Source organism: Pteropus medius, unplaced genomic scaffold (genome assembly GCF_902729225.1).
Source record: "Pteropus medius unplaced genomic scaffold, Ma_sr-lr_union100, whole genome shotgun sequence".
NCBI classification, from domain to species: domain Eukaryota; kingdom Metazoa; phylum Chordata; class Mammalia; order Chiroptera; family Pteropodidae; genus Pteropus; species Pteropus medius.
Window position 1 is genome coordinate 28,466,340 of NW_024354502.1, and position 13,026 is coordinate 28,479,365.

Below are 13,026 nucleotides of genomic sequence, written 5' to 3' on the forward strand. Positions count from 1 at the left end.
TGAGAGGCTGTGGGGGAAGGTGGTAGGGTGGCTGGCTGCCTGTCACTGCCTGGGAGGAATGCACTTGGAATTAGCCTCAAGGGCTTCATCTCTCGTGGGCAGCACCAACCTGCTGGTCAGTAAGGAGAAGAACCTTTCCATACACACTCACGCATGCACACATGCACATTTGCACATACGCATGCATGTGCACAGAATATCATCTCAGATTTTAGCTTGAGAGAGCAGCTTTGCTCTCCTGATCCAGGGGATCTGGTGTCTTTTCTCACACTTAGGAATTTAACACTTGGAAAAGTTAGGCAGAGGCCAGCCAGGCTGGATCCAGGCTCCAAGGCATGGCTTACTTCCTCTCACCTTTCTTATTAGGGCTGTGGCCTTGTGGCCACTCCTGCTCTTCTAGTCTGGGGCCCCTCCCCAGCAGAGAATGTGACCTGGTTCCTTGAGCTGGACAAATGTTGGACTTCTGTGGTTTCCTGCATCAAGTCAGGAGTCAGAATACTGAGTTAGAGGTGACCTTGGAAGTCACCTAGTTTTGTTTCCCTGTACTACAGATAAAAAAAAGCTGAGTCTCGGATACTGAAATCGTCAGGGGCTTCCTAAGTTTTATTGGAAGTCCCTAGAGTCATCCTTGGTCTGGAAAAAAAGTTGCTCTACCTTTGATTTGGGATCTCAGGTCCATTTTCTGGTGATGTGAGTATTGTTGGCTCTTTCCTTTTTACTGCCCTGCAGTTTGGTTGAATGAGGCCCCCAAGACGTGTGGTCCTTGCACTGGCAAGATCATGGGTCATGACTATGTTGGGGTAGGGAGGGGTATGGAGCTGAGGTCTGGCTCTGGTTCAGAGGCATGGGAAGAGGAAAGTCTTAAGAGTTGGGGGATAGATTTGGACTTTAAGATGTGAAGTGGAAAAAGAGTCCTGTGAGTCTCTAAGTCATTATGCAGGGACTAACTCTCTAGAGGCCTTTGCCATTTGCCCTCCAGATTTGATGGCTGAGAGAAAAACACTATAGATACAGAAAATATAATGAGGTCAGTTGCCGCCAATTGCCTTCTCCAGGAAAGTCTTAACCCTAAATAGAACTGTGCCCTTTGTTTCAGCCCACATCCCTGATAGACCTTCTGCTGTTCACTTTCATTTAAAGTGCTGAGCATGCAGAATAATACCCACACACGGACACTAACATCCTTGCTTTAGCCTGGAATGCTTGCCTCTTATAATGTTTTGGTTTGGGGTTTGATTTGGGCCCTGTTGTATCATTTTTCCTGCCTTTGCTCTGCACAGGTGCCCACAGCTAGGTCAATAGATTCACTGTTGGAGGAACTTGAAATCAATCCTTTGTGGCCAGTAGACTTGGCTTCTGGCATGCCCTGGTGAATTATGGTCTCTGAGTCTTATCATTCCCTTTCTCTTTTTCTTGGTCTACCTTCTCCCACTCACCTGCCATATCAGTTCAGGTAATTTGAATGCATTTTTGTCTTGATTTATCTGCTTGGTGCTATACTTTCTACTAGGACTGCTCTTAACTCATATTCACTTGCTTGGGGAATCCTGCATAGCTGTTGCCAGCTACCTCCCCTGAGAAATGACCTTCCTTCAGACTCTGGGCCACAGGCTTCTATCAGTGACATGTCACCCAGGACCACAGTGTCACCATCTGTGCTCTTTTGAATATTGCCCGTTGTCAGGATTTCCCTTGTTCTGTCCTGCCTTTTGATTTGACTGTCCCTTGGTTCTAGGACCTGCACTAGCCTTGGATGCTGAGCGTCAGGCTGCCTTCCTGGGATCAGCGGCTGCAGCAGGTCCCACCCTGCCCAGGGCAGCCTCCTGTGCTTCTCTGTCAACTGAGCTCTCAGGCTGCTCTTGGTGCTAGAGCCTTCTTTGAGTTTGAGTTACCAAATAAAATTTGTGGCCCCTGTCGGAGATTCTTTACATTTTCTCTGGAAGCAGAAATTTCAGCTGGCTTGGCACATGCCTCAAAAAGGAGAGTCTTGCTGTGACATACCAATATTTCAGAACGTTTTACTTCTTTAGTTGTTGGCTTAGCTCTTTGTTGTATTAATGGCCAAACAACCATTCTAGACTTGAAAGCGGATATTTTTGTAAGTTGTAAAATAATAGTAGTGAACATTTGTTACCGTGTGCCAAGCACTGTTCCAAAGAGTTCATTGGGTTTTCATTTCATTCTGACAACAGTCTAATTGGTAGGTATTATTGTCCTGATTCTAAAGGTGAGGCAGATGAGGCAGAGAGGGGAGGAAATTCACTCATGGTTACATAATAAGAAAGTGGCAGAGCCAGGATTCTAACCATGGCAGTCTGACTCCAGTTCTTCTGCTATTATTGCTGATAATGAGACAGTCATCTTAGTATTGCTTGGGAGTAAGGAAAGCTTTCAAAGGTAGTTTCTGATTAAGAAATAGAAGCCAGAGGACTCTTAGTGCTGGGAGCTTCTAGATGGCAGAGGCCTCATCTGGTTTAGCTTTTGATCCACGGTGTCAAGCATTTGATAAATGTGTGCTCATTGAATGAATGGACAAACTGAAGAGAGCCAAGAAAAGAGGCTGTAGGAAAGGAAGCCTTTATGAAATGCAGAGTCCCCGACACTGCTCTTCTGGGGTTGGGGACATGGCCTAAACCAAATGCAAGTTCTGTAGAGTGGGACAAAGCAGTGTGCTGGGAGTCAGGAGAGAAAGTGAATTGAGGTGATCTCCAAGAGCAAACTAGAGGATTTTGATCTGTCCCTATGGAGAGAGACACTGGGGACTCTGATCTGCCACTGAAAATCCTATATTTATAGGGAAAAGGAGACATCTGATACGATATCTGTTATTAATAGACATTAACAAGCAGGAGGTTTTCTGATCCCAGGTATCTGACCTTTGCCTGTTTAAGCCACTTGGTGGTTGGTGTTTATGGAGCCTGTTTTCACTACCACTGGTATTACTGTTATTACTAACTGCAGGTATACTTACTGGGTGGTTTCCTTATACCAGCCATTGTAAGAAATGCTTTCCATATATCATCTCAGTAAGTCCTCTCAGTAATCCTGGGACTCAGGGACTATTAGTCTCATAGGACTATGCAGAGTGCAGAGAAGTTCATCGCCTTTGCTCAAGATTGCACAGGTGGTAATAATTGCAGAGCTGGAGTTGGAGCCAGGTCTGTCTGACTTGAGTGTCTGCACTCTTCACCCTTGTCTGCTTCCTTCTTCTTGCTGATGTTTGTGCTTAGTCCTGGGCAAGGTCTGAGCACAAATGTGGAAGGTGAACTCAGTGAGCGAGGTCTTTGCCACTAGGAAGTTTCAGGTTCATTTGGGGAGATGAAAACAACAGAGGCAAAACTACAGTGCTAAAAATCCGAGTCCACCTTTGTAACAGGTTAGCGATCATTAAGTTGAACTGCCCAAATGCCAATGTTTTGGTTGAAGAAGAAGGGGTTGCAGTGTTCCCTGTCGTTGCCCATCTGTGGAAGAGTAGGGTCTGGAGGTGGAGTCTTAGATGGAAAATTCTCAGGCCTGGGAGATAAGAGATGAACGATCAGATCCTGGCTCTGCCACTAAGTTGTTTTGTACATAAGCAGGTCATTTCTCCTCTCTTGGCCATAGGCACTCTAGGTGGTCCTTAAAATGGCTTTTGGGCCTCCATTTCCCGAAGGGCTGAGAACAGAGCGAGATTCTGGAGTTCGGCAATGCTATTTAACACACACTTACTAAACATGCGTTGTGTTCCAAGCATCAGTCTAGATGTTGAGGCTTCAACACTGAACAAGACAAAAAGTCTTCACTTTCATGGAGCTTACACTATAGGTGGAGAAAGAAGTGATTACATAAAAGTGTGGCAGGAAGAGCTGCAGGACACCCCTTCCTGGAGGGGATGGCACTAGATCCAGATCTAGAAGGAGGGGTGAGATTATTACTATAGGTGATTCGCATCTGTAGAGCACTTTACAGGTTTTGAAGTGTTTTCACTTACAATGTCTCATTTGGTTGTTGTGCAGCCTGGAGGAAGGGGAAGAGGAGGGCATTCTCCATGAGGGAAACAGCAGTCATTAAGGGCCAAAGGCAGCACCAAGGAGGGAGGGCGAGCTTGCCTGTTTAAAGGGTGTTTAAGGTCAGGTTCCCCAGAAGACCTGGGGATGAGGATTTGCGGCAAGTACTTTATTAAAGAAATGTTTCTCTGAGTCTGTCAAGAGTTCTGGGAAGCAGGCTGGGGAGAGATCAGGGTAAGTCTGCAGAGGGAGGCCTTGGCCTGATGCTGTGGGGGACTCACAGTGAGTGAGGCCTAAGGGTGGTCCCAGGGGAGCTGGACTTCCCTATGCCCCGATGGACAGTCACTGGTTTTGGCTTTACACATGTGGGCAAAATGGCCCCAGGAGCCTGAAGACAGCCTTCTGAAGCAGAGCTGCAGGTGATGGTCATTGTGAGCACAGCAAAGTGGCAAACAGATGGGAGACCAGAGACAGTGTCTTCTCACGGGACATATAATGGGTGCATGTTAGGGGGCAGCCTGCTGGGGCCAGGTATACAGCCTTGAATGCCTGACAGAATTTAGAATCGATGTGATAAAGTAAGGAATCAAGGTTTTTTAATACAGGCACTGGTGACACCAAGCTGATCTAGAATGAAACCCATTAGCTAAAAAGGACCCCTATAAATGGAAAGTTTCAATATTATTGATTATAGCCACTGATTTGGCAAATGCATTTAAAAATCAATATGCTTACAACATCAAGCATGCAAATAATTCTTGAATAGAAACAGACATTGGATGGATTTCCCTTAAAACATTACTATGATATGATGGCACCAGCACTTGTATTTTTTTTTTTTATTATGGTGACATTGGTTAATGAAATCCAGTAGGTTTCAAGTGTACAATTCAACAGTAAGGCATATATATTATTGCATTGTATATTCACCACTCATAGATTTCTTTCTGTCACCACATATTTGACCCCTTTTATCTCATCTACCCCCCTCTCCCCACTACCATCTGGTAACCACTAGCCTCCTGTCCATGTCCATGAGTTTGTTTGTTGCTTTTAGATTTATATCTCACATGTAAGTGATATATGTGGTTTGCAACTTTTTCTGACCAGCTTATTTCGCTTAGCATGATTATCTCAAGATCCATCTGTGTTGTTGCAAATGGCAGCATTTCATCTCTTCATATAGCCGAGTAATATTCTATCATATATATGTACCACATCTTCTTTATCCAGTCATCTATTGTAGGACATTTCAGTTGCTTCCCTGTCTTGGCCACGTGAATAATGTTGCTATGAACATCGGTGTGCATATGTCTTTTCAGATATATGTTTTCAAGTCTTTGGGATAAATACCAAAGGGATTGCTGGATCATATGGTAGATCAATACTTAGTTTTATGAGGAAGCTCCATACTATTTCCATAGTGGCTGTACCAATTCCAGCACTTGTATTTTAACTTAATGTTGGTCCCTATCATGAGAGAGAAGATGAAATTCTTTTATTAGGCTTCTCTTTTTTATTACTGTGACCTACAGAGTAACTATGTTTTAGTTGCACAGCAGCACTTATGTTCCACCCTTCTAATGTCCACTTGGCTAAGTAATTGCAAGGCTAAAATATATAGCCCTGAACAAAGGATCAACAGAAGCATGAAAACAATATTGTACTAGATTGTTGTTCTTTTCAAATTTACTCTGTAAAATGTGTTTACTCTCTTGTCCCAAAATGCCCAGATGATTTTACTTTCCAAAGGCCATGTAAGACATGATGTGAATTATGAAACAAAATATCCATCATATCCAAAAAGATAGCATCTCTCCTGGTATCTCTGAGGCCACAATAAAAACCCTTTGCTTTTTGCTTTTTTTTCTTTTTAAAAAAAAATAAGCTGAAAGCAATTCTTTTCATTGAAAGGGGCAAAGAACTTTAGCTGTGTTGACAAAAAGATGAATATTTGGCTGCATTTTAGTAGAAAGAATACAGTAGAGTGGTAGGAAATTACATTAGTACATAATGTATAATGGACAATAGTTTTGTCTTAAAAGATAGGAAAAAGTTGGTGTTTTTTTTAAATTATGTTTTCTGTATCAGAAACTTTGAGCAAAATTTTGCTGAAATGGAACAATATTTTAAAGGCTTTTGTTTAATATGCTTTATCCTGTCAAAATGCCAAGAACTGGTAAGAAAACTTTTTTTAAAAACTGGCCAATACATGCACATGGTGCAAAATTTGAAATGTGGGAAAGCTGATATATAGTTACAAGTTTCTCCCTATCACTCCTGTTCCCTAGGTACATACATATTCCCCTAGCCAGAGGCAAACAGTATTACCAGTTTCTTGTGTGTCTGTCCAGAGAGAGATTCTCTGCATATACAAGCATCATGATAGTCTCAGATGTTCAATAATTATTTATTTAGGCAAAGTGTTTTTAATTCAGAGATTTTGTTTAATTGGTATATGAACTATCCATGTGGATACATGATTTCAGAGTTAAGTAGAATTTCTGACATGCTTTTGTCTATATCGTATTAGAGTAAGAATGCAGAATTCCTTTCGGAAAAAAATCCTAAAAGAAGATTTCAAGTGACCGAGCTGTACTTTGACTAAAATGCAAACTTTGCTTAGGCTTAATTATTATTAAATTAATGTTTTTAGAATTAAAATTGCATGTGGACTTTTTGAGAGTTAACAGAAAACACTGTGAAATGCAATTTTGTTTTTTCTATAGCAATCTTATTTTTTAAAGCAACTCTTGTCTTTATTACAAGGTGTATTTTATCTAAATTTTAAAAAAGTAAAAACTTAGAAGCACTTTTGGACAATCATGTTAATAGCACTACTTGGTATTAAAGTCCAAGCAGCTAATACAGAACCATGGTGACAACCGTTCTGAATTTTCTTAAAGTTTGTCTTTGGTTGTATTGTTACATTTTGCTTTAAATTTTAAGCTTTAGCATTTGTTTAATATGTCTACTATGTACATCTATTTTTATGTATTTTATATGTCTATATACAAGAATGCCATTTTATTATTAAAATAATGTCTCTAAGGAAGAGCAGGCACTTGTATGTTTGAGGGCTGCATATTAGATTTAGCTTCAGAGCCCGTTTTTATTAGTTCTATCAGCTGAGCACAGGACAACTTGATGAATACATTAACTAGGGGATCATCCACTTATCGTTTTGAGCCTCCTGGCCTTATCTGTAAAATACGGTCAATGATATGAATTATCTATCTCTGACATAGTTGCTGCTGAGATTAAATAAAGTAATATATGTAGAAGTGCTTTGATAAACTCGAAAGTGTTAAGATGTTATTTGTTAAGGAAGTTTTTTCTGGCCGTGACATCAGATGGATGAGGAAATGGGAAGAGCCTGGAGTTGGAGATTTATCCTACAGCTTCCTTATGTGTCTCCAGCAGTGGTGGGAAGGGCATGGAAGTGACAGATTTAAAGACCATATGAAGGAAGAAAATGGCGAGGTTGGTGACTGACGAAAGGGTGAAGTAGAGAAGTCAAAGATTTAGAGCATGTGCAGTCGCTGAGATAGGGAAGGTGGGAAGAGAACCAGTTAGAGGGTGGAAGGCAAATGATTGACTTTGAGGTAAATGCGGAGGAGGCTGAGTGGAGGAAAGGGGTGAAGGAGTTGGCTCATTGAGTTTAAGGTTTTAGAACCATTTAGGTGGCCAATAGTTGGAGTCTTGGAACCTGAATGTGTGTCCAGGGTATTAGCTAGAGCCCAGGCCCTTGACTGTGTCTTTAGATCACTGTCAACTGGAACCGGAAGAGGAAGTAAAGGGGCTGGGAATGTGGTGGCCAAGAGACTTACATGTCATGAAGTTCATCCTGGCTAAAGCTGATGCTGCTGCATGTCGACAAGAATGAGATGTCCAGATAATAGAATGAAAGCATTCCACCAGTACAGCAGTTTATGATACAGATTTGACTTTTCTTGAAGGGAAAGATTAAATGCATAATTTGAACTAGAGAATGGAAACAGTAGCCATGGGCATTTCACTTTTCCTCCAGGTAATATTAGGAAGTGGAGCTATAAGGATGAAAGGGAGGAGTTGTGTTTGATACCAGAGCAGCAGGTAAAGCCACTGCCTCGGTCACTTAATGCCTGGGAATAACTTGGTTACTTTCCTTTTGGTTATTCTCTCATGCCAGGACGAGGGCTGTGGAATGTGGGGCAGAGAGAATTGCATTCTTCCCTTCGTAAGTCCTTTCCTGAGAGTCAGTGTCTGGCCTTGGCTTTTGGTGGTTTGAGCCCATAGGCAGCCACAGTGGCTCACGCCCTAGCCGTGGGGTTTCCATGTATGTTCCCTTCCTTCTTCTGCTATTAGTTAACCAGCAAGCTGGTTTTGACTGCCCGTTGTGTTCCTTGCTGTCAGCTAGGCAGCCTGGAGCAATAGAAGAGATAGTAAGAAGGCACCAGCATCTCTCCTTCCTCCTTTCCATTCTCTGAATTCTTGGTCTTTTGGAGTTTGGCACCTAAGAGCCAGTTTGACTAGTTCCTGCCCTGCCCAGCTTGGGCAACTCTACAGGGCCTCTTTTGGTTTAACCCTGCTGATCCTGCTCTTGTATTTACTTTTTATTGATCATCAACTCTTAGATAATGAGCAGGTACTTGTACATGTGAAGGACTATCTTGTGGGAGGTGGCATGGTAGAAAGGAAAGTGCATGGGATTTGAGAATCAGGAAGGGTTGGGTTCGAATACTGGCCTGCCTTCTCAGTACCTGTGTTACTTTGGCCAAGTTGCTTCACCTGTGCAAGCCTTAAGTTTCTCTATCTGTAAAATGGGATTGTTAGGGTTAAGTGACAATGTGCAAAAGTACCTAGCAGTAGACTTGGTGCATAATAGACTCTAAGTACATGTCAGTTTCTTTCTTCCTTTCTCAAGCCATGCTTTGTCAAAGTGTCAGGTCGATGTTGGGAGTCGTGAGCTCTGTCTTCATTTGGCTTCTTGAATAAGACATTTCTCCAACATGAGCCTTGGACAACTCATGGTGAATGACAAAGCACCAACAGAACCTTTTAGCGCTGACATTCTGTGATTTTATGGGTCTATAGTTAGGTCTTCTGGTCGTTTTTGTGCTCCTGGTTACTCTTACGAGAAGATGGGACCGTTTTTCTATTTTGACAAGAAATACTGTTGCTTCTAGAAAAAAAGGCTTATCATGGGAGGTGTGTCACATCTCTCTGTGGGCACCTCAGCTTCTTCCTTGGTGATGGAAAACAATCAACCCTATGTTTTCCATTCAGGGAGAATGGAAGCTCCTTTGAAAACCTTGGTGGCAGAAGAAAATTTGAACAAAAAGCAAGATGTTGGTTGACAGTGTCTTCATAAAACCATCAGTCATTTAACAGGAACCTGCTTTGTACCCTGCATTGTTCCAGAAAATTTGGAAGTCCTAGAAATGTACAGGTTGCCATGCATGCAACTGGAATCTCTTCTCTCTCCCTGCCCACTGCCCTGCTCTTCTATTCCTCCTCTCTCTTTACTGCTGGTGCAGCAATCAGGGTCACTTTGTGGGCTGTCGCTGGACGTGGTACCTTCTCTCACAAATTGCTGCACCTCCAGTGCAGTCAGCCCAGACAGTGTGTCTGCAACAGTAGTTTTCAAACCCGGTGGCACAGTGGAATCACCAGGGAATTTTAAAAACATACAGGTGCCTGGGCCCTACCCCAGATCAGTTAAAACCTTAGGGATGAAACATGAATATTAGTTTGTTTAAAAATCTCCCCAGGTGATTCACATAGCAGCCTTCCACCACCCTCTGTCTCCACTCCCCAGCTGCTCAGATACTCTCATCTCAGATGCTTTCTGTCCGTCTTCCTAGCCCATTCTGCAACTCCCTCTCCCCAGGTCCTTGGCCTCCTTTTAGTTGGGACTCAGTCCTTTCATGCTCCCACCACCAGATTCCTATCCTACAGGAACCCTGCCCCAGGTCATGGGAAATGCAGAGTCAAATGACACCCAGGTTTGAAGCATGAGCAAGTCTCCCAAGAAGTGTGGTTTGCCAATGGTGGATAGAAGCTGTGATGTTCCAGTACTCCGTGAGGTACCAGGCATTCATGGACTGGTTTGGGAACTTAACCACCAGGCAAATAGTGTTTTCATTTAAAAATTGAAGAGTCTGCTGTGTAGAGGAATGAGATTCTACTCATGTCCTCAATGTGCTTAAAATATGATAAGAAGATACTTAAATTCACAGAAAAAATATACTCTAATACAGAATCCAGGGCAAGATTTTGTTATGTAGACCAGTTGTTCTCAAACTTAGGCCTATTTAGGGATCACTTGGGAACATTAAAAAAATGTACATGTTCTGCCCACATTCCACTTGATTCTGATTCAGTGTTTTTTGGGTGAGGCTTGAGCCTGGGCCTTTTAAAACAAGCTCCCCAGGAGAGTCTGTTGTGCACCAAAGTTGGAGAAGGATCACTGTACATGGAATCAGTGAGGAGAGGTCAGGGCAGGCTGCAGTCAGTGGAGCAGGCTTTGTGAAGTGGGTCCTCTTGTCCTTTCCCTATAGGAGAAGAAGCTGTGGCCAGGAGAGTCAGCTTGCTAGTCTCTGCCACCCTGCCCCTCCCCAGGTGCTGCTTCCTGGCATTTCTGCCCTGACATCTGGCTGCTGAGGCTCTCAGCTCAGGCATGTTGGCGCATTCTTCCTTGGCCAGGAAGTGTCTGCCTGGAGCTGCCACCCTGGCAGCAAGCTGTCACCATTAATCTTCTAGGTCCAGTAATTGGAGTGGACACTGAGCCATCACTCTGGATCAAGCCTCAGTGAATTTGGGGCTGTTTTCTCCTGTAATTCATTTCCCCTTGGGTGGTGAGGAAGGTGGGGGGAAGCTGCCTTTTTAGACATTCGTCATATTTTCCTGGCTTCTTATGCTGGAGAAGAGGTGCCCATGAACCTAGGAGCAGACAGTAGGTGGGCTGGGGGTGAAGGACAACCCCAGGCTCCTGGGGTAACTGGCCTGAAGAGCTGCTTCTGTCTCTTTCTCTCGGAAGCAAGATTGTTGAAGGGAGCAAGGGACTGAGGGTGGAGCAACCCTAGGGGGTGGAGAGGATGAAGTAGTTGAGATCTGCTCAGCTCCTATCTGTCATTACTTTGGAGTTAGTATCCGAATGGTTCCCCAAATCCCACTCCATCACTCATAATTCAAGATAGGCCTCTGGAGGCCTTTGGGCTGTGGTTTGGGGTGAGGAGAGTGAGTTGTGCAAGACTAGCCTGAGACTTGGTATCTGCATCTTGTAATTAGTATGCGGGTCGGGGGGATAGGAACCACGATGGCTCGGTGCTCTCTGTGTATTTTCATGTCATTCTCCTAACAAGCTTATGAAACTAGGTTTATAATCCCAGTTTTATAGGTAAAGAAACTTGCCTACAGTTATAGGGCAGTAATGTCACAGCTAGAATTCCAACAGCTCAAGCTTTTTAAATTACACTGTGCTGCTTCTAGGGCCTTGGAGTGGAAGTCACTGATTATGTGACCTTGGACAACTCCCCTCACTCACAAGTAGTTTTCCTCAAGTGCAAAACTGGAGGTAGGGGTGGCCCATGTGCTCAGTGCACAGCAGAGGCCTGTGGCTCTGTGCATCTTGGGAGGCTGGGCAGACATGGGCCTGCTTTTGGCTGTCTCACTTTGTGTGAAGCTGAGTCTTTGCCCAGAGTGGTTCCCATTCTTCTCGGGGACAGTAAGCCACTTACTGGCCTTTTGGGGGTGCTGTGGCTCCTTTTCGGACTCTGATTTAGGGGCTTACAAGGCCTGTCTCTCTTTACCCAACAGAGGTGTCCTAAAAAAAATAAATACAATCGCTGTGTAATTGAAAAAAAATGTATAAATCACATCATCCGTATTTGAAATGCTAATATGGTTACCCAGTGGCAGCTTTTCCACTCACTGGCCTCAATTGCAAAACGGGGTGATGTCCTTTCTAGAACTCTCTCTCTAAAATTCTAAGGCTCTGAGAATCCTTTTAGCATGGTATTACCCCTATCCATTTTCTTGCGAATAGGACATTTCACACATTGCATTTACTCCAAACTGATATATGTTAATTTAGATAATTGGCCCTAGAAGGACTCTTCCTTCCCATCTAAGATATTTCTTAAGGGCAGTCTTCCCGAATGACAGGTCATTTTACTGTTAACCCTTTGGGAAATTTTCTAAATTCCCATTATCTAAGATTCATCTGTTTATTGCTTTGAGATAACCTAAGGTAATGGGAGCTCAAGGTGGTTCTTTAAGCTTATGAAAACAGTTTGAGGTCACCAGGAGCTATGGACAGGTTTTCAGCTTTTTGGTGGAGTGGATATTCCAAGTTATAAATTAGAAACTCCGCAACTGTGATTTCTTGGCCATTTCTTTGGAATGCTACCACCCCTGTTTCATGGCTTCATTTCTGACGATAGAGAAATTAGAAAGCCAAAGAGATTGTGCCAAGGTAAGTTTCTTGCCATTTTAATAGTACATTTCCTTTGTGTCTTATAGTGTATGGACATCGTTCCATTTGGTACTCGTAACAGTCTCGTTAAATAGACTGAACAGCTATATTTTTTATTTCTGCATTGTGTGAATCTGTATCCTGTTTATTATGAAAACAATTTGAAGTGGCATAAAACAGGACCAAGCCAACAAAGAGATCAGAGTAGTCAGGACAGAAAAAAATAATAACTAACACTTGTTGAGAGTCGTCTGTGTTCCAGGGATGATACTAAGTGCCCTTAAATGTATTAACTCATCCTTACAACTGCCTTGTGAGGTAGTAGGTATTGTTATCAGAAGGGAAAACTGAAGTTTAGTGGTTAAGGAACTTATTCACAGTCAAATGGTGGCGCCCACACTTTTAACCACTGTACTAGGATACTTCTCTATAATAGATAAGGCCGTGGGGTAATGTGTAAGCACACATAGCATGGCAAGAATTACATGTTTTGCAGGGGAGGAAAGTGAGCTAAAGAATGAGTAAGTGACTTGCTGAAGGTTGCAAAGCCAGTAAGTGGCATAAACAGAACTAGAATTATGG

General features: G+C 43.1%; 1 protein-coding gene and 1 long non-coding RNA gene across 5 annotated transcripts in view; both read left to right on the top strand.

The window, feature by feature from the left end:
• PLEKHA2 (pleckstrin homology domain containing A2) overlaps positions 1-13,026 on the top strand; it is a 68,156-nt gene that overhangs the window by 24,003 nt on the left and 31,127 nt on the right. The window lies entirely within an intron of this gene.
• Positions 6-1,919, top strand: LOC120595425 (uncharacterized). The gene is made up of 2 exons (XR_005650822.1): positions 6-690; positions 1,736-1,919. It is a non-coding gene; the product is annotated as an uncharacterized LOC120595425 (long non-coding RNA).